The following is a 21,594-nucleotide window of genomic DNA, read 5'->3' on the forward strand; positions in this document are numbered from 1 at the left end:
TTGTTGGAGAGTGGGTTAAGATAGAAGTCAATAAATATAGCCGTACCATATGTTTCACTACCACAATCCGATACAATTGGTCTACCCGGGGGATGTGGTGTGGGGGATTCCAAGTCTCGGGTTTTGATGGATTTTTGATAGATGAGTTCTTTGATGATTTTTCGAACTAGGGGTATCGTTTGTGTATACATGGGTTGTGTAAGTTTTTTATAAGTGGGGTCCCCTGATTGTCTTTGTCCCTCCCAGATGTACTGTTCTCTGCTAAGAATTACTATAGATGATCCCTTGTCCACCGGTTTGATAACTATGGAGCTATCCCTATTCAATTCCTTTAGTGCGGCTCTTTCCCTTTTGGTTAGGTTATCCTTTTCCTCAGGTTTTTGTTCGGCTAGTTCCCTATCTTTTCTAATTAGGGTGTGTAGGGCGGGGGAGATTGTGTTAAGGGGGGGGGGGGGCAAATCGAGGGCGGATGGAACTTTGGCTATGCGCTTTTTTCTTCTTCTTCTCTACCGAAAAATTCAGTTGCTTTTGGCTCCCGCCAATTGAGCCGGACATGGAGCTGTCGAAACTGATGTCCGCCAGCAGCTCTTCCCATTGGCCTTCTTTTTCCACAGGTGATTTCGTTGGCGGCGTGGAAGTCAGCAGTGGGGTGTCGTCAAGTAAGTTCTCTGACTCCCAACGGCAGAGGGCCTCTGTTGCCGGGGAGGGGGAAACCACTTCCCCTCGCGCCATCAGGTCCAGGTGCAGGGACAGCTGGTCCCCGTACTCGTCGGGTTCCTCTTGTTGGCAAGTAATGCAACACGAACCACGTCTGCAGTTGTCGGGAAAGGGTCCTCTTGTTTATTTAATACAGCAATTACATAGACCTCATGAACAATAACGATGACGTGGATTTCCAGAATTCAGTCCCTATCTGGTCATGCCTCCTGACTGGACCTAAGTATTTTGGCAGAACATCTTGGACTCCAAACATCCGAAAACATCTTGTGTAACAATCAGGTCAGGTTGGCCTCCCCAAGTCACGTAGCCCTCTTAAGTTCAACTAGAGTTTACCAAGAAGAAAAGTCATATGCAATGTGCAAAAGAGTAGTCATTTTACAATATATTCCCCCCTTTTGGGGGTACCAAACTCCCAAAACAACAAATAATGTCTCTTGGTCCAGTCTTGGCCCCTTGGCACGTTACCATTTCCGAAGAGAATTCACATATGACATTCAAAGGGATCTCGCTGCCCTCCTGGAACATGGGCCTGGGGAAGGGGAAGTGTTGTGGTCTGGGATTCAAGGCCCAGGGCGAGAGCAGAATTGGTTAAGAGCAATGTTTCTGCTCACATTTTCACCGCCCAGAGGATTATTGTGCCTCTGTACAAACGGTGTTGGCCATCTTCAGTCCCTTTCTTCGACCACCCGCCGATGGTCAGCACGATGTCATCTGGAGGGACCCTTTGTAATGAGGGGCTCCTTTCGTCGAGATGAGGTGGTGACTTGCCACATCACATGTAGGAGGAGGGCGGTCCTCCGGAATGGCTCAGTCGGCGGGTTCCCTTGGTTGGCGCCAACTTCGCTGGAACATTCCCTTCCTAACTCTGACCCTATGCTTACTATTTGAGTGTCTGGTGACTATTGCAATTTATGAGTTACATGAATAACATATCCACTACACCCTTTAATATATAAATGGAATCTAACTGCAAAACAAATCTAAACAAAACACACCTTTGTGTCTATAGTGACCGTGTAAAGTCCTTAATGCTCTAAAGTACTGTATAAGGCAACTGGAATAGTGAGTGACTGATATACTCCTAACATAGTAAGTAGTGCTGAACAACTGAACCAGTACACGTGTTACTACTGATTGACTGGTATTACCCACACTTATTAACTGTAAGTGAGTGCATTGTTGTTCAGTCCCGTCAAGTCCCTTGCCCTTCTAGATCAGTCCTGTCCATGGCATGGCGGTTTCTCAAGCATTATCAGCATAGTTCGTGAAGAGGACTCACATAGTGACTTAAAGATGGTGATGTTCAGCTCAAGGTCCGGCTCCCTTGCCAATCATAGCAACAGTCATACCTCATGGCTCATCGAGTCCTCTGAGTCAGTGCCATCATCCTCACGATCGTCCGGATTGGGAAATAGGTAAGGCTGCTCAACCACCTTATAGGGTCCCAATCGTCTTGGCTCGTGCCACTTTCGCCTGTACACTTTGATGTACACCTGGTTGCCTGGCACCACCAAGTCACCTTTGTCGACTCAGGAACCCTGTTTTTCTCCTGCACATAGATAGCTCCATGTATGGCAGTTAACATATTTTATATAGTCAATTCATTTTGCAACTGCTCAAGTGGGGGCCCTTTATAAGGCCCTCTCAAATGCAGTGCTGGCATTGGTCGACCCGTAAGCATCTCATGCGGTGTTAGATGTGTAATTCTGTTAGTTTGCATGCGATAGCTCATTAATGCAATTGTTAGTGCATCCGCACAATTTAACTTTCCGCTAGCACAGATTTTATTGAGCTTGGCTTCGAGTGTCCCATTTACTCGTTCTACCATTCCCTGGGACTGGGGATGATAGACAAACCCGAACCTTTGTTTTATTCGCAGTTGTTGTACAATATGGTTTGGGTTTGGGTTAGGGTTAGGCTAACCCTACTTTTTGCACGAACGCCGGACCATTGTCTGAACTTATTTCTGATGGTTAGGATGAACTTTTTATAATACAATTTACACACGATCTCTCGTACCATTGGCATTGTCTGCCGAACAATTGGATTTTGTAGTTTTCTATATCTTTGATCGTTCAGCTGTCGATAAACCTCTTGGGTGTACTGTTCTCGTCCCAAAATCACCACCGCGCTCTCTTTATCTGCTGGTTTGATTACGATTTGTCTGTTTGTTCTTAATTCTTTTAAAGCTTTGGCCTCGGCCCTGGAAATGTTCATATTTTCGCGTCTTGCTCGCATGATTTGGCTGAACGCTTCCAAATCCTGAACCACGGACCTTTAAATCTTAATTCTCGCACTCGCCCAACTGAGCGATTTCAGCTGCAAAGGTGGTGTTCCGCTTTTTCAGTAGAGGCTAAAAGAGGGGCCAGGTTGAAGCTGTGTTTCTGCCACATATGTTGCTGTGTACCTGGCCCAGAGTGTTCTCATCTTGGGTTGGTATGTCCCCATGCTGGTAATGTGGGGTCAACTCTTCTCCACCTGAACCGGGACTTGAACCCTGGACAATCAGATTAAAAGTCTGATGCTCTACCAACAGAGCTATCCAGGGCCTTGATGAATGAGGACAACTCACAAGGCAAAATCTTCTGGCATACTGTACTTGACCTTGCAGAGATGAAGAAGCCCCTGTCCCGAAATGGCCAGAGGTCTTAAACTGCCCACATGGACAAGCCTAATATCTTCTGGACAAAGGTTGAGCCAATCACCTGAACATTAAACTTTTGATCTGAGTGTCCGGGAATCAAGTCCCTGTTCAGGTGACCAGGTGGCCACGAGCCCTCCAACTAATGCACCTGCAGTTTAAGGCTATGTTCTGGATTATCAGTGTTTCGCCAAGAGTAAAATTGGGTCGAGCGAGAAGTCCTTTCAGGCAAGAAAACAACAAAAAGCAACACACACCAGCCGTGACTCAGACAAAACACGGAGCGCCGTCTGATGACGTCGGGAGTGTCGTCCCCATGCAGCTGGGAGCCAGTCGCCTTTCGTCAGTGGAGAGGAGTCACCGTCAACGCCTGTGGCTGTGCCTGTACTGTGGGAGTCCTACACACAATTTCCCGCTGTCCAGTTCGCCCAGCACGCCAACGCTCTTCCTCCACCAGGGATATTCCCCAGCTGCTGGCACTGCCCGCTCCAACCACACCGGCTGCGTCATCCGCTTTGGTGGGCCGACTTCAGGTGGAAGGTACGATATCCTGGACGGGGGAAGCTTCTCCTACCACAGCATTAATTGACTCTGGGGCGGACGAGAACTTCATTGATAGCGGACTGGTCAGTTCTCTCAACATTCCTACTGTTGAGCTTGTCCCCCACAAGAATGTCCGCTCGCTAGATGAACATCACCTGGCATGCATTACGCATCAGACGTGCGCCATATCCTTGGTGCTGCCGGGTAACCACCACAAGGTCACAAATTTTTTTCTTATGCCCTCTCGCTCAGCTCTGTTAGTACTCGGCCTCCCCTGGCATCCCGTGCGTCAGTCAGCGCCACTTTGCAGAGGCACATCCACTCGACAATTTAATTTGTTCTCCGACAGTGGTTCCCAATGTGGCATTGGTGGTTCAGTGGTAGAATTCTCGCTTGCCAAGCGGGAGGCCCGCGTCCGATTCCCGGCCAATGCAGTATATCTTAGCTTGTACCTTTCTTTAGAGCTCATGTTGAAAAAGTACAAAGGCTCTTCTCCTGCTAAAGGGCAGTATTCAGAATGACACCTGAAACGTAACAGACCGGACCACCCGAGAGTTAAGGTGGACAGCACTTAGTGAAACCTGACTGCAGTCATGCTGTTGTAGTCTCTGTCGCGCAATTGGTCAGCACGTTTGGCTGTTAACTGAGAGGTTGGTGGTTCGAGCCCACCCAGGGACTCTCAATTCACACATTTGTTGGACTTTGGACTCCCTCCCTTGTATGAACATTTTTCCCCATTGGCGAACTGTTTTTGTGTTGGTGCCAGATGCACTGCCGGCACTGTGGCTAAGCTGGTCAAAGTGCCTGTCTAGTAAACAGGAGATCCTGGGTTCAAATCCCAGCAGTGCCTGGGTGCTTGGTCAGTGAAACTTCGGCAGCTGATTTGTCAACCATGTACTTCTTTTTGTCACGTGCCCTTCAAGAACGAATTGACGTTGCATCCACAGCTGACGTGATTGTTGTGGATCCCATTACGGCAGAAGGTGCTTGAATCCAAAGAGTATGACATTGTGATGTGTTGTCATTCAGCGCCACTTTGCAGAGGCTCATCCACTTGACGGTTGAATTTTTTTTCTCTTACAGTGTGTCCCCACGTGGCATTGGTGGTTCAGTGGTAGAATTCTCACTTGCCAAGCGGGGGCCGCGCGCGTGTTGTTGACATTTGCTGCCAGCCAATCAGGATGCGACACAGACGTCAGACAAGCAAAGAGACTCGCCTGCCACGCGGGCATGATTACCATTACCATTACCATCTATCAGGGATGGCAACTGAATTAAGAATCAATGCCAGAAACCTGCCACAGGATTTCAGATAATGTTTTGATGCAGACTGGTCATGATGCCTCTGATTCATTCAATTAATTAATTAATTAAAATTAATTAAACCACTACCTGTGAGAGGTAAGGTACACCATTGCTCTAAACATTGATAGAATAGTTAGTAATGGAGTTAGTCGTGAATAACTAACAATGCTTGTGGGGATTTTTTTGGTGTTGGACATCTTGCAGATAAATAAACATGCAAACTGACCCGGGAACATCATGGCTGTTCCTGGCAAATGAACATAACAGGAGGGTTAAGATGACTACACTTCCAAAGTTCTCAGCTATGACTGAACCTCTCGCTCCTTTGTTCCCTGAGAAACTAGGTTGGGTGTGGAATTGATCAAACATCAAGAAGACCACATCAATTCAAAAAAACTAAAAAGTGATATCGTGGCAGAAAAATGCCCGGTTAGCTCAGTCGGGAGAGCATGAGACTCTTAATCTCAGGGTCGTGGGTTCGAGCCCCACATTGGGCGGTTCAGCTCTTTTGGTGATACATCTTAAAGATTTCTTTCCTGTGGAAAATTCTGCAACATGCGGAAAACATTTCATTCGAAGTACACAAAAACAAATCCCATTCTTGTAGGACCACAAATGGTAGAGCGCTCACTTCACATGTGAGATGAAGTGGAATCGATGCCTGCATTCTCCAAATGGTATATTATGCCTTTTTCTTGCCCAAAAAGCATTCTCAATCTCCCACATCGTACCGGATGCTTGGATTAATTGCATTCTAATGATGTTTCCTAAAAACACAGGTGGTGTCAAAACTGGTGCATTAGTATAGTCCGATGAGGACGGGATTCGAACCCATGCGTGCAGAACACAATGGATTAGCAGTCCATCACCTTAACCTCTCGGTCACCTCATCTCCTTCGTGGACATGGTCTTGTTGACTCAAAATGACACATCTTAATTAGCGTTTTGGTGTTGCAGAAATTGTGGCAGCCTTCCTGTGCAGCGGGGGGATTTAACTCAAAGGCTAGAGTTCTTGCTCTACATGCAAGAAATAGCGGGTTTGATACCCGTATTGTCGAAATGATATGTTATGGCTTTTTTTTTTTGCCAACAAAAGCGTTCTTGATCTCCGACATCGTACCTTATACTTTGATTCATTGCATGCTAATAATGTTTACTAAAATAACAGGTGTGGTCAAAACTAGTGTACTTTTACATCACCACACTTCAAGTGGACAGACAATCTTGTCTTTTCAGACAATACAATTACAAAAGCAACACACACCTGCCATGACCCTGAATCGGCCGGGGTTGTTGCGGCCACAACACAGAGTAGGAACCACTATACAATTACGGCTGTGAGCTATGCTTTTCTGGGCAAGAACCATAAACTCAGACTTGGAGGTGCAGATTGCTCATTCCAGCTGGTTCTTTTTCGTCTGCAAGCAAAGCTTGAATTTCATGTGGGTGTTGCCCTGGCGGGAGAAACATTTTAGCTCGTGTCGGCATGGCTACCGTGACAAAAGCCCATTTTCCTTTCCAGTAAATGTGCATCAGCTGAACACTTTGCAGACCTAATGCTGTGAACATTTGCGCGAACTCAAGGTCGGGTCCTACATCCTGTTTGTGTCTGATTGTAACATGATATGCATCAGGATTCTGTATGTCACCTCCCAACTGCACTTGTCTGGTCTTAATATGTCATTGGCTGTGTTGTCGTGATCGATGTTGATGAAATCAAGAGAACAAAGTCACCCCTTTACAAACTATTTGCCAACTCACGATGTAAACAGCAATTGTGCTGAAAACTGGGATTGAACCAGGGACCTTTAGAGATTCAATCCAACGCTCTCCCAACTGAGCAATTTCAGCTGCAAAGGGGGTTCTCTGCTTTTTCAGTCTGGGCTAAAAGTGGGGGTAGGGTGAAGCTGTGTCTTTGCCACGTACCATGTTGCTGTGTACCTGGTCCAGTGTGTTCTCATCTTGGGTTGGAATGTCCCCATGCTGGTAAAGGGTGGGGAATACAGTCCGTCGATGAGGATAAGCGGTACAGTGGAGTTCACTGGTTGAAGTCGCCAGGTACCATAAAAATGGCAATGGGCCACGAGGGTGTTCTGAATTCCCCTTTGGCCAAATTGGCTAAATGGCCGTACAAAAAGCACCATACTTGGAGCCTGTGGTCAATGTCAACAGTTGGGCTAATTCAGTTCCGTTGAGACGGTGATTATGTACCAAGTCAGTTATGTCAGTCAGGATTTGGTCAAGGTTGTTGTGTGGTTTTGGCATGGATAAGGCTATGTATCTAAATTTAGGAGGAGTCCATGGTCTGTAAACATACTGAGGTACTCCCACTGCTGTTGCGGAACTTGCGGGACCTTGCAAATTTCCCCACTGAGGGACGAATAAAGGCATATCTTATCTTCTACCATAGGGTAGGCTTTTGGCAAGAAGTAGGATTCTTAATCCTACTTCTTGCCATTCTTAATGCTTTCCCAAGTTCCAACATTTCCTCGGGAGCGAGTTTGATAACCGAGCCCACCCAGGGACTCTCAATTCACACGTGTTGGACTTTGGACTCCCTCCCTTGTATGAACATTTTTCCCCATTGGCGAACTGTTTTTTTGTGTTGGTGCCAGATGCACAGCTGGCGCTGTGGCTAAGCTGATCAAAGTGCCTGTCTCGCACTGTATCTTCAGTTTAATTATTGAGAATGGCGTTTACCCACAGTCCTGGAAGATCGCAAAGGTGCTTGGTCGAAAAGGTTCACTTAAACAAGTTATTCAGGGAAGGGGCCTACCTTCACCGCCTGAACAGGGACTTGAACCCTGGACCCTCAGATTAAAAGTCTGATGCTCTACCAACTGAGCTATCCAGGCCTTTATGGAATGAGGACAACTCACAAGGTAAAATCTTCTGGCATACTGTACTTGACCTTGCAGAGATGAGAGCTTCTTCTCTGGCTCTCAACAAAGGCGGTCGCATCTTTCCCCTCTCCTCCCTATCCCTTATCTTCCCTGCTTTGTTGTTCCCTGTCCATCCTGTCGATGGAGTTTGACTTGATTCTTTGTCACGCAGTCTGAAATTGGCAAACTGAGAAATTCTGATTGAGTGACCAATGCAGTCTGTCTATTTTAATACATTTCGTCTCAACTCATGTTGAAAAAGGACAGACCCATTTCCGTGAGAGCACAAGACCCCTGGATTGTACCCCAAAACACTTTGCGTTCATCAAAGAGTAAAGCTGGTGTCCTGGTTTGCAATGCCTCGATTGTTACACCAGAAGGTGCGAGTCACATCCAAAACAAAGGGCATGCTGGACGCATAGCATGCGTTAGTATGGCTTCAACTGAACAGAAGTTGGCAGTGTGTGCGTCTCTGTGGCGCAATCGGTCAGCGCGCTCGGCTGTTAACCGGGAGGCTGGTGGTTCAAGCCCACCCAGGGACGTTCTGTGGATGTCACCAGTGTCACTGTTCATTCATGTTTGCGCTCCACTCTTGCACAGCACGTGTGTGGTTCCCAATTGGCAAACTGCGTGTCAATGACTTTTCAAAAGCACATTCCAGCTTCCATTTGATCAGAAGTTAGGTTGATCAAGTCACAGATTTCAGTTTGTTTCTGCACAGGTCTGGTGAAACACAGAAGCTCTGCTTGAAAATATTATCTTTTGCAAAAGCGCCAGCCAGGATTATAGATTAAGGGACGACGGAATGCTTTTATGTTAAAAGGAATCAAGTCAAACCCCATCAACTGGTAAGCAGGGGCCCTTAAGAGAAGACACTGTATACTGTTGTGATTTTTTGACAGACATGTCTAGTAAACAGGAGATCCTGGGTTCAAATCCCAGCAGTGCCTTCTCTGTGTTTCAGCAGCTCCTATGCTGTTATTTAAAAGAAATGTTGTTCTTCTTCTGTTGAATAAAGACCCATCATTTCTGATGTCATATGTAGTATACATGTCACATGTACTACAATGCTCCCTACAAAGACAATACCCTTGTGTATTTGGACATTTGCAGGTTTAATAAAACAGACCACATTAGCCAAATATCTTCTGGACAAAAGAGTGGTCAGACAAGACAAAGTTTGAGCCAGTCACCTGAACATTAGACTTTTGATCTGAGTGTCCGGGATTCAAGTCCCTGTTCAGGTGACCAGTGATAGGGTCTGAGGTCCACTTGCAAACGCCTCCTTTTTGCCCACAAAATACAAGGGCAACAGGACAATCCCTTGGTACTTTATGGAAACAATGTGAGGTGCCTGGCTTTTAACTAGAAGTGGAAAGACTTGTGTAGCCCCTCACACAAACCATGTGTCTTCCTCCCATGCACATGTTGCCAGCTGATCCTTGACATCAGCAAAAATTTGGTTCTAGGACAATGGGGTCACCTGCCCCCATTGGTCTTTTCCAAGGAGTCACGGTGGCCGAGAGGTTAAGGCGTTGGACTCGAAATCCAATGGGGTTTCCCCGCACAGGTTGGAATCCTGTCTGTGACGCTTTGGCTGGGCATTTGTTGCCGCCATGCTGTTTACCTTGTGGTGGAGTACTGTTGGTTATGAGGGCCGGGGTGTTGTCCTTTCACGGCCCGCATTCTCTACACTGGAGGTCTAAATTTTGGGTAGAGGATAATGGGGTCCACTGTCCCCATTGATCTGCTTCTTGCAGTCTCGGTGGCCGAGAGGTTTGTTGCCACTCTGCTTTGACATGCTGTTTTCTTTACCTCTCCTCGGTCTTTCAGCGGCCTTGTCGAGGGTGTTTCACAGGTGGGTGGGTGGTGTGATGTTGGATATGGGGGCCAGTGGGTTGTAGCCCTTTTGTTGTTCCTGGAGCACATAAAGAAGAGTGGCCAGTACGGGGGGTCGAACCCATGACCTTGGCGTTATGAGCGCCACACGCTGACCAACTGAGCTAACCGGGATAGCGGCAGAGAGCTGCTGGAATGACAAGGCGCTACGAAACGCGTATCGGGCGAGCCTCAGCGTCTGGGTCTCATCCCGAGCGGCCAGCTCATCTTGCACTTGTTGGCTGAGGCTCGCCCGATATGCGCTCCGCAGCGCCTTGTCATTCCAGCCGCTCTCTGTCGCTATCCGGCTGCGGGAGCGCAGCGCACAGCGGAGGGCGGAGCCTCTCCGACCCACACGTCGGCTCCAAATCCCACCTCCTGGGGCTCTTCCGGCACCAGTCCTCCTCCCTGCTCCAGCAGCGGAGCGCCGTCTGATGACGTCGGGAGTGCCATCCCCATGCAACTGGGAGCCAGTCGCCTTTCGTCAGCGGAGAGGAGTCACCGTCCACGCCTGTGGCTGTGCCTGTACTGTGGGAGTCCTACACACAATTTCCCGCTGTCCAGTTCGCCCAGCACGCCAACGCTCTTCCTCCACCAGGGATATTCCCCAGCTGCTGGCACTGCCCGCTCCAACCACACCGGCTGCGTCATCCGCTTTGGTGGGCTTCTCCTACCACAGCATTAATTGACTCTGGGGCGGACGAGAACTTCATTGATAGCGGACTGGTCAGTTCTCTCAACATTCCTACTGTTGAGCTTGTCCCCCACAAGAATGTCCGCTCGCTAGATGAACATCACCTGGCATGCATTACACATCAGACGCGCACCATATCCTTGGTGCTGTCGGGTAACCACCACAAGGTCACAAATTTTTTTCTTATGCCCTCTCGCTCAGCTCTGTTAGTACTCGGCCTCCCCTGGCATCCCGTGTGTGTGTTGTGATTGTGATGTTTTGTCATTCAGCGCCACTTTGCAGAGGCACATCCACTCGACAATTTAATTTGTTCTCCGACAGTGTTTCCCAATGTGGCAATGGTGGTTCAGTGGTAGAATTCTCGCTTGCCAAGCGGGAGGCCGGGGTCCGATTCCCGGCCAATGCAGTATATCTTAGCTTGTACCTTTCTTTAGAGCTAATGTTGAAAAAGTACAAAGGCTCTTTTCCTGCGAAAGGGCAGTATTCAGAATGACACCTGAAACGTGACAGACCGGACCACCCGAGAGTTAAGGTGGACAGCACTTAGTGAAACCTGACTGCAGTCATGCTGTTGTAGTCTCTGTCGCGCAATTGGTCAGCACGTTTGGCTGTTAACTGAGAGGTTGGTGGTTCGAGCCCACCCAGGGACTCTCAATTCACACATTTGTTGGACTTTGGACTCCCTCCCTTGTAGGAACATTTTTCCCCATTGGCGAACTGTTTTTGTGTTGGTGCCAGATGCACTGCTGGCACTGTGGCTAAGCTGGTCAAAGTGCCTGTCTAGTAAACAGGAGATCCTGGGTTCAAATCCCAGCAGTGCCTGGGTGCTTGGTCAGTGAAACTTTGGCAGCTGATTTGTGAACCATGTACTTCTTTTTGTCACTTGCCCTTCAAGAACGAATTGACGTTGCATCCACAGCTGACATGATTGTTTTGGATCCCATTACACCAGAAGGTTCTTGAATCCAAAGAGTATGACATTGTGATGTGTTGTCATTCAGCGCCACTTTGCAGAGGCTCATCCACTTGACGGTTGAATTTTTTTTCGCTTACAGTGTGTCCCCACGTGGCATTGGTGGTTCAGTGGTAGAATTCTCACTTGCCAGGCGGGGGCCGCGCGCGTGTTGTTGACACAAGCAGGATGCGACACAGACGTCAGACAAGCAAAGAGACTCGCCTGCCACGCGGGCATGATTACCATTACCATTACCATCTATCAGATAGATAGATAGACTCCCTTTATTGTCATTGCACAAAAACACAGTAGTGAAATTGCCAACGAAATGTCGTTGCCTGGCTCCCATATAATAACAGACACAAAAGAAGATAAGTAATAATAAATAATAATAATAATAATGTGGGGAATAAATAGATAGAATAGACACCAAATATGAACAACATAATGTAAAGTGCAGCGTGAACAGTAAATTGCCCAAATAATTTAAATAATTTAAATAAATAATAATAATGTAAGTAAAGGTAGAGGGGCTTATTTGGCATTCAGCAGTCTGATGGCCAGGGGGAAGTAGCTGTCTCTGAACCTTGTCGTCCTACAGCGGATGCTGCAGAGCCTTCTCCCCGATGCCAGGCGAGAGAACAGTCCATGCTGGGGGTGTGTGGGGTCAGAGCAGATCCGATGGGCTCTAGATACACACCGGCTGTTTGCTATGTCCTTAATGGGGGGGAGCTGGGTCCCGATGATCTTCTCCGCTGTCCTCACCACTCTCTGCAGTAACGTCCAGTCCGAGGCCTTGCAGCTCCCAGACCAGACGGAGATGCAGTTGGTCAGCAGGCTCTCGATGGTCCCTCTGTAGAAGGTGGTAAGGATAGGAGGGGAGAGGGAGGCTCTTCTCATCCGCCGCAGGAAGTGCAGTCACTGCTGTGCCTTCTTCGCCAGAGCGGAGGTGTGGAGTGACCAGCCGAGGTTGTCCGTGATATGCACCCCCAAGTACTTGGTTGTGTTCACAACTTCTACGGCTGTGTCGTTGATGCTGAGTGGAGTGTGGCTGGGTCTGGATCTCCTGAAGTCGACGATGATCTCCTTTGTTTTGTCAACATTCAGGATCAGGTTGTTTGCCTTGCACCAATCCACAAGGTGTCGCACTTCCTCCCTGTAAGCCAGTTCGTTGTTGTCCTGAATGAGGCCCACAACTGTTGTGTCGTCCGCGTACTTCAGGATACGGTTGCTGCTGTACTTGGGGCGACAGTCATGGGTCATTAGGGTAAACAACAGGGGGCTCAGAACACATCCCTGGGGTGAGCCGGTGTTCAGGGAGATGACACTGGATGTGTTGTTGCCCACTCTGACATACTGGGTTCTATCTGTGAGGAAGTTAAGGTTAAGGGTTAGGGTTAGGGCTAGGGTTTTGGCACTTATGGAACACATTTAGTGTGATGTGCTTTATGGCACATGTGTGCCACGTCCAAAAAAGCACTCCACTCGCTCAGAGAAGAAGGGTTAGGGTTAAGGTTAGGGTTAGGGTTAGGGTTAGGGTTAGGATTAGGGTAGGGTTGGGGTTAGGGTTAGGGTTAGGGTTAGGGTTAGGGTTTGGGTTAGGATTAGGGTTAGGTTAAGGGTTAGGTTAAAGGTTAGGGTTAGGGTTTTGCCACTTATGGAACACATTTAGTGTGATGTGCTTTATTGCTTGGCACACACAACCATTGTTCGAAAATGCACTTTATTCACTCTCAAACACATTGTGAGCAAAAGATGATACGGGGGTCATTGTGAGCCAGCGGAAGGTGCAACAGTTTCATGGGGCTGAGAAGCACTGCTGTGGAGTTAGAGCAAAAATGAGAAAAAGTGTTTCACTCACTGTGATAATGTATTTTCAAGCATCTATAGGCTTTGTGGTAAAAATCTTCTCCATATAGGCAAATGTGTGCCACGTCCAAAAAAGCACTCCACTCGCTCAGAGAAGAAGGGTTGGGTTAGGGTAGGGTTAGGGTTAGGGTTAGGGCTAGGGCTAGGGTTAGGGTTAGGGTTAGGGTTAGGGTTAGGGTTAGGGTTAAGGTTAGGGTTAGGGTTAGGGTTAGGGTTAGGGTTTTGGCACTTATGGAAAACATTTAGTGTGATGTACTTTTTGTACATGTGTGCCACATCCAAAAAAGCACTCCACTCGCTCAGAGAAGAAGGGTTAGGGTTAGGGCTAGGGCTAGGGTTAGGGTTAGGGTTAGGGTTAGGGTTAGGGTTAGGGCTAGGTTTAGGGTAAGGGTTAGGTTAAGGGTTAGGTTAAGGGTTAGGGTTAGGGTTAGGGTTTTGGCACTTATGGAAAACATTTAGTGTGATGTACTTTTTGGCACATGTGTGCCACGTCCAAAAAAGCACTCCACTCGCTCAGAGAAGAAGGGTTTGGGTTAGGGTTAGGGTTAGGGTTAGGATTATGGTTAGGGTAGGGTTAGGCTAGGGTTAGGGCTAGGGTTGGGGTTAGGGCTCTAAGCAAGTGGAGTGCTTTTTTGGACGTGGCACACATGTGCTTATATGGAGAAGATTTTTACTACAAAGTCTATAGGTTGCTTGAAATACATTATCACAGCAAGTGAAACACTTTTTCTCATTTTTGCTCTAACTCCACAGCAGTGCTTCTCAGCCCCATGAAACTGTTGCAGAAAGAACGGGATGCGAAGCTGCGTCAGGCACACTTGGAATGAGCCTCCTGGCACCTTCCGCTGGCTCACAATGACCCGCCGTATCATCCTTTGCTCACAATGTGTTTGAGAGTGAATAAAGTGCAATTTCGAACAATGGTTGTGTGTGCCAAGCAATTAGGCACATCACACTAAATGTGTTCCATAAGTGCCAAAACCCTAACCCTAACCCCCACCCTAACCCTAACCCTAACCCTAACCCTAACCCTAACCCTAACCCTAACTAACCCTTAACCTAACCCTAACCCTAACCCTAACCCTTCTTCTCTGAGCGAGTGGAGTGCTTTTTTGGACGTGGCACACATGTGCCATATATGGAGAAATGTTTTTACCACAAAGCCTATAGGGTGCTTGAAATACATTATCACAGCGAGAGAAACACATTTTCTCATTATGGACTGGCTCAGTAGCCAGCCCATAGACTGCTACTTGCAGTAGCAGTCTATGGGCTGGCTACTGAGCCAGCCCATATTGTTATTGCTTGTGGTGTTTAGTTATTTTTCTTCTTATTATATCTTAATCTTCCAATTTTTGCGCGCGTAATGCGGCCAAAACCGCAAGAAGGACCCCCACACATGTTACACCGTCGGAATCGTGACGCTCGGGACTACAGCGGTATTTATTTTTTGGAACGTTTCGTGTAACCATGGCGACGCTATTCGCGATAGAAAAAAAAATCGGCCACTAGATTAGGTACACCATTCTATTTTTAGAACAGCCGCATTCCAGAGAAAACGAGAATTTACAGACTTTTCACAGCCTTGTAGCTCAGCCATACGGCCACGTAGAAACGTGATTGATGGCTCATTTTTTAGATAAACTTCTGAACTCTCTCTGTGGCTAAATGCTAATTGCTAGCATGTTAGCATGTTAGCATTTAAGCTAATTTACTCACGTTTAAAGGCAAATACACACATGGCATGATATAGGGAGGTTATAGGACGACCTTGGCACTTTCTAAACTTGAGGCTCTCTTGCTAGGTGCTAGCATGATAACTGTTAGCATGTTAGCATTTAAGCTAATTTACTCACGTTTAAAGGCAAATACACACATGCATGATATAGGGAGGTTATAGGACAACCTTGGAACTTTCTAAACTTGAAACCCTCTTGCTAGGTGCTAGCATGGTAGCCGTTAGCATGTTAGCATTTAAGCTAATTTACTCATGTCTAAAGGCAAATACACATATGGCATGATGTAGGGAGGTTATAGGACAACCTTGGCACTTTCTAAACTTGGGACTCTCTTGCTAGGTGCTAGCATGATGGCTGTTAGCATGTTAGCATTTAAGCTAATTTGCTAATGTTTAAAGGCAAATACACACATATATGATGCAGGGACGTTATAGGACATGCTTGGCAGTCTCTAAACTTGAGGCTGTCTTGCTAGGTGCTAGCATGTTAGCCGTTAGCATGTTAGCATTTAAGCTAATTTACTCATGTCTAAAGGCAAATACACACAAGGCATGATGTAGGGAGTTTATAGGACAACCTTGGCACTTTCTAAACTTGAGGCCCTCTTGCTAGTTGCTAGCATGGTAGCCGTTAGCATGTTAGCATTTAAGCCAATTTACTTATGTCTACAGGCAAATTCACACATGGCATGATGTAGGGAGGTTATAGGACAACCTTGGCACTTTCTAAACTTGAGGCCCTCTTGCTAGTTGCTAGCATGTTAGCCGTTAGCATGTTAGCATTTAAGCTAATTTACTCATGTCTAAAGGCAAATACACACATGGCATGATGTAGGGAGGTTATAGGACAACCTTGGCACTTTCTAAACTTGAGGCTCTCTTGCTAGGTGCTAGCATGATGACTGTTAGCATGTTAGCATTTAAGCTACTTTGCTCATGTTTAAAGGCAAATTAACACATGCATGATGCAGGGACGTTATAGGACATCCTTGGCACTTTCTAAACTTGAGGCTCTCTTGCTAGGTGCTAGCATAATGCCTGTTAGCATGTTAGCAGTTAAGCTAATTTACTCATGTCTACAGGCAAATACACACATGGCATGGTGTAGGGATGTTACAGGACAACCTTGGCACTTTCTAAAGTTGAGGTTCTCTTGCTAGGTGCTAGCATGATAACTGTTAGCATGTTAGCATTTAAGCTAATTTACTCATGCCTAAAGGCTACTAAGCACATGTCATGATGTGGGGAGGTTATAGGACAACCTTGGTACTTTCTAAACTTGAGGCCCTCTTGCTAGGTGCTAGCATGATGACTGTTAGCATGTTAGCATTTTAGCTAATTTACTCATGTGTACAGGAAAATACACACATGGCATGATGTGGGGACACTGTAGGACTGCCCCAAACTTTTCAGGACCTGAGGCTGTTTTGCTATGTGTTAGCACGGTAGCCGTTAGCATGTTAGCATTTTAGCTAATTTACTCAAGTTTAAAGGCAAATACACACTTGGCATGATGTGGGGACACTATGGGACTGCATCAACCTTTTCCGCACTTGAGGCTTTCTTGCTAGGTGCTACCGCGGTAGCCGTTGGCACACCGGGCCCGAGGTTCACAGCACAGGTGGCCAGTCCATCAAAATTTCCGCGGGAATTTTCTAGTTATGGACTGGCCCAGTAGCCAGCCCATAGACTGCTACTTGCAGTAGCAGTCTATGGGCTGGCTACTGAGCCAGCCCATATTGTTATTGCTTGTGGTGTTTAGTTATTTTTCTTCTTATTATATCTTAATCTTCCAATTTTTGCGCGCGTAATGCGGCCAAAACCGCAAGAAGGACCCCCACACATGTTACACCGTCGGAATCGTGACGCTCGGGACTACAGCGGTATTTATTTTTTGGAACGTTTCGTGTAACCATGGCGACGCTATTCGCGATAGAAAAAAAAATCGGCCACTAGATTAGGTACACCATTCTATTTTTAGAACAGCCGCATTCCAGAGAAAACGAGAATTTACAGACTTTTCACAGCCTTGTAGCTCAGCCATACGGCCACGTAGAAACGTGATTGATGGCTCATTTTTTAGATAAACTTCTGAACTCTCTCTGTGGCTAAATGCTAATTGCTAGCATGTTAGCATGTTAGCATTTAAGCTAATTTACTCATGTCTAAAGGCAAATACACACATGGCATGATGTAGGGAGGTCATAGGACAACCTTGGCAGTTTCTAAACTTGAGGCTCTCTTGCTAGGTGCTAGCATGGTAGCCGTTAGCATGTTAGCATTTAAGCTAATTTACTCACGTTTAAAGGCAATTGCACACATGGCATGATGTAGGGAGGTTATAGGACAACCTTAGCAGTTTCTAAACTTGAGGCTCTCTTGCTAGGTGCTAGCATAATGATTATTAGCATGTTAGCATTTAAGCTAATTTACTCACGTTTAAAGGCAAATACACACATGACATGATGTGGAAAGGTTATAGGACAACCTTGGTAGTTTCTAAACTTGAGGCTGTCTTGCTAGGTGCTAGCATGTTAGCCGTTAGCATGTTAGCATTTAAGCTAATTTACTCATGTCTAAAGGCAAATACACACATGGCATGATGTAGGGATGTTATAGGACAACGTTGGCACTTTCTAAACTTGGGACTCTCTTGCTAGGTGCTAGCATGATGACTGTTAGCATGTTAGCATTTAAGCTAATTTGCTCATGTTTAAAGGCAAATACACACATGCATGATGCAGGGACGTTATAGGACATCCTTGGCAGTTTCTAAACTTGAGGCTCTCTTGCTAGGTGCTAGCATGTTAGCCGTTAGCATGTTAACATTTAAGCTAATTTACTCATGTCTAAAGGCAAATACACACATGGCATGATGTAGGGAGGTTATAGGACAACCTTGGCACTTTCTAAACTTGAGGGTCTCTTGCTAGGTGCTAGCATGATAACTGTTAGCATGTTAGCATTTAAGCTAATTTACTCACGTTTAAAGGCATATACACACATGGCATGATATATGGAGATTGAAGGACAACCTTGGCACTTTGTAAACTTGAAACTCTCTTGCTAGGTGCTAGCATGTTAGCCGTTAGCATGTTAGCATTTAAGCTAATTTACTCATGTCTACAGGCAAATGCACACATGACATGATGTAGGGAGGTTATAGGACAACCTTGGCACTTTCTAAACTTGAGGCCTTCTTGCTAGGTGCTAGCATGGTAGCCGTTAGCACGTTAGCATTTAAGCTAATTTACTCACGTTTAAAGGCAATTGCACACATGACATGATGTAGGGAGGTTATAGGACAACCTTAGCAGTTTCTAAACTTGAGGCTCTCTTGCTAGGTGCTAGCATGTTAGCCGTTAGCATGTTAGCATTTAAGCTAATTTACTCATGTCTAAAGGCAAATACACACATGACATGATGTAGGGAGGTTATAGGACAACCTTGGCACTTTCTAAACTTGAGGGTCTCTTGCTAGGTGCTAGCATGATGACTGTTAGCATGTTAGCATTTAAGCTAATTTGCTCATGTTTAAAGGCAAATACACACATGCATGATGCAGGGACGTTATAGGACATCCTTGGCACTTTCTAAACTTGAGGCTCTCTTGCTAGGTGCTAGCATAATGACTGTTAGCGTGTTAGCATATAAGCTAATTTACTCACGTTTAAAGGCAAATACACACATGGCATGATGTGGGGAGGTTATAGGACAACCTTGGCAGTTTCTAAACTTCAGGCTCTCTTGCTAGGTGCTAGCATGGTAGCCGTTAGCATGTTAGCATTTAAGCTAATTTACTCATGTCTACAGGCAAATGCACACATGACATGATGTAGGGAGGTTATAGGACAACCTTGGCACTTTCTAAACTTGAGGCCCTCTTGCTAGGTGCTAGCATGATAACTGTTAGCATATTAACATTTAAGCTAACTTACTCACATTTAAAGGCAAATACACACATGGCATGATATAGGGAGGTTATAGGACAACGTTGGCACTTTCTAAACTTGAAACCCTCTTGCTAGGTGCTAGCATGGTAGCTGTTAGCATGTTAGCATTTAAGCTAATTTACTCATGTCTTCAGGCAAATACACATATGGCATGGTGTAGGGAGGTTATAGGACAACCTTGGCACTTTCTAAACTTGAGGCTCTCTTGCTAGGTGCTAGCATGATAACTGTTAGCATGTTAGCATTTAAGCCAATTTACTCACGTTTAAAGGCAAATACACACATGGCATGATGTAGGGAGGTTATAGGACAACCTTGGCACTTTCTAAACTTGAGGCTCTCTTGCTAGGTGCTAGCATAATGACTGTTAGCATGTTAGCATTTAAGCTACTTTGCTCATGTTTAAAGGCAAATTAACACATGCATGATGCAGGGACGTTATAGGACATCCTTGGCACTTTCTAAACTTGAGGCTCTCTTGCTAGGTGCTAGCATAATGCCTGTTAGCATGTTAGCATTTAAGCTAATTTACTCATGTCTACAGGCAAATACACACATGGCATGGTGTAGGGATGTTACAGGACAACCTTGGCACTTTCTAAAGTTGAGGTTCTCTTGCTAGTTGCTAGCATGATAACTGTTAGCATGTTAGCATTTAAGCTAATTTACTCATGCCTAAAGGCTACTAAGCACATGTCATGATGTGGGGAGGTTATAGGACAACCTTGGTACTTTCTAAACTTGAGGCCCTCTTGCTAGGTGCTAGCATGATGACTGTTAGCATGTTAGCATTTTAGCTAATTTACTCATGTCTAGAGGAAAATACACACATGGCATAATGTGGGGACACTGTAGGACTGCCCCAAACTTTTCAGGACCTGAGGCTGTTTTGCTATGTGTTAGCACGGTAGCCGTTAGCATGTTAGCATTTTAGCTAATTTACTCAAGTTTAAAGGCAAATACACACTTGGCATGATGTGGGGACACTATGGGACTGCATCAACCTTTTCCGCACTTGAGGCTTTCTTGCTAGGTGCTACCGCGGTAGCCGTTGGCACACCGGGCCCGAGGTTCACAGCACAGGTGGCCAGTCCATCAAAATTTCCGCGGGAATTTTCTAGTTATGGACTGGCCCAGTAGCCAGCCCATAGACTGCTACTTGCAGTAGCAGTCTATGGGCTGGCTACTGAGCCAGCCCATATTGTTATTGCTTGTGGTGTTTAGTTATTTTTCTTCTTATTATATCTTAATCTTCCAATTTTTGCGCGCGTAATGCGGCCAAAACCGCAAGAAGGACCCCCACACATGTTACACCGTCGGAATCGTGACGCTCGGGACTACAGCGGTATTTATTTTTTGGAACGTTTCGTGTAACCATGGCGACGCTATTCGCGATAGAAAAAAAAATCGGCCACTAGATTAGGTACACCATTCTATTTTTAGAACAGCCGCATTCCAGAGAAAACGAGAATTTACAGACTTTTCACAGCCTTGTAGCTCAGCCATACGGCCACGTAGAAACGTGATTGATGGCTCATTTTTTAGATAAACTTCTGAACTCTCTCTGTGGCTAAATGCTAATTGCTAGCATGTTAGCATGTTAGCATTTAAGCTAATTTACTCATGTCTAAAGGCAAATACACACATGGCATGATGTAGGGAGGTCATAGGACAACCTTGGCAGTTTCTAAACTTGAGGCTCTCTTGCTAGGTGCTAGCATGGTAGCCGTTAGCATGTTAGCATTTAAGCTAATTTACTCACGTTTAAAGGCAATTGCACACATGGCATGATGTAGGGAGGTTATAGGACAACCTTAGCAGTTTCTAAACTTGAGGCTCTCTTGCTAGGTGCTAGCATGGTAGCCGTTAGCATGTTAGCATTTAAGCTAATTTACTCATGTCTAAAGGAGAATACACATATGGCATGGTGTAGGGAGGTTATAGGACAACCTTGGCACTTTCTAAACTTGAGGCTCTCTTGCTAGGTGCTAGCATAATAATTATTAGCATGTTAGCATTTAAGCTAATTTACTCACATTTAAAGGCAAATACACACATGACATGATGTGGAAAGGTTATAGGACAACCTTGGTAGTTTTTAAACTTGAGGCTGTCTTGCTAGGTGCTAGCATGTTAGCCGTTAGCATGTTAGCATTTAAGCTAATTTACTCATGTCTAAAGGCAAATACACACATGGCATGATGTAGGGAGGTTCTAGGACAACCTTGGCACTTTCTAAACTTGAGGCTCTCTTGGTAGGTGCTAGCATGGTAGCCGTTAGCATGTTCGCAATTAAGCTAATTTACTCATGTTTAAAGGCAAATACACCCATGGCATGATGCAGAGAGGTTATCGGACAACCTTGGCAGTTTCTAAACTTGATGCCCTCTTGCTAGGTGCTAGCATGGTAGCTGTT

General features: G+C 46.0%; 7 non-coding genes across 7 annotated transcripts; 5 read left to right on the top strand and 2 right to left on the bottom strand.

The window, feature by feature from the left end:
• The first annotated feature begins 4,680 nt into the window (after positions 1-4,680).
• On the top strand, positions 4,681-4,754 carry trnat-agu (transfer RNA threonine (anticodon AGU)). The gene has a single exon. It is a non-coding gene; the product is annotated as a tRNA-Thr (tRNA).
• An 879-nt stretch (positions 4,755-5,633) lies between these two features.
• trnak-cuu (transfer RNA lysine (anticodon CUU)) lies at positions 5,634-5,706 on the top strand. Its single transcript has one exon. It is a non-coding gene; the product is annotated as a tRNA-Lys (tRNA).
• A 313-nt stretch (positions 5,707-6,019) lies between these two features.
• Positions 6,020-6,101, bottom strand: trnas-gcu (transfer RNA serine (anticodon GCU)). Its single transcript has one exon. It is a non-coding gene; the product is annotated as a tRNA-Ser (tRNA).
• Positions 6,102-7,991: 1,890 nt separating this feature from the next.
• On the bottom strand, positions 7,992-8,064 carry trnak-uuu (transfer RNA lysine (anticodon UUU)). Its single transcript has one exon. It is a non-coding gene; the product is annotated as a tRNA-Lys (tRNA).
• A 495-nt stretch (positions 8,065-8,559) lies between these two features.
• Positions 8,560-8,633, top strand: trnan-guu (transfer RNA asparagine (anticodon GUU)). Its single transcript has one exon. It is a non-coding gene; the product is annotated as a tRNA-Asn (tRNA).
• Positions 8,634-9,600: 967 nt separating this feature from the next.
• Positions 9,601-9,682, top strand: trnas-cga (transfer RNA serine (anticodon CGA)). Its single transcript has one exon. It is a non-coding gene; the product is annotated as a tRNA-Ser (tRNA).
• Positions 9,683-11,411: 1,729 nt separating this feature from the next.
• On the top strand, positions 11,412-11,485 carry trnat-agu (transfer RNA threonine (anticodon AGU)). The gene has a single exon. It is a non-coding gene; the product is annotated as a tRNA-Thr (tRNA).
• Positions 11,486-21,594: the final 10,109 nt, after the last annotated feature.

The sequence above is a fragment of the Doryrhamphus excisus genome, chromosome 1 (assembly GCF_030265055.1).
Source record: "Doryrhamphus excisus isolate RoL2022-K1 chromosome 1, RoL_Dexc_1.0, whole genome shotgun sequence".
Lineage (NCBI taxonomy): Eukaryota > Metazoa > Chordata > Actinopteri > Syngnathiformes > Syngnathidae > Doryrhamphus > Doryrhamphus excisus.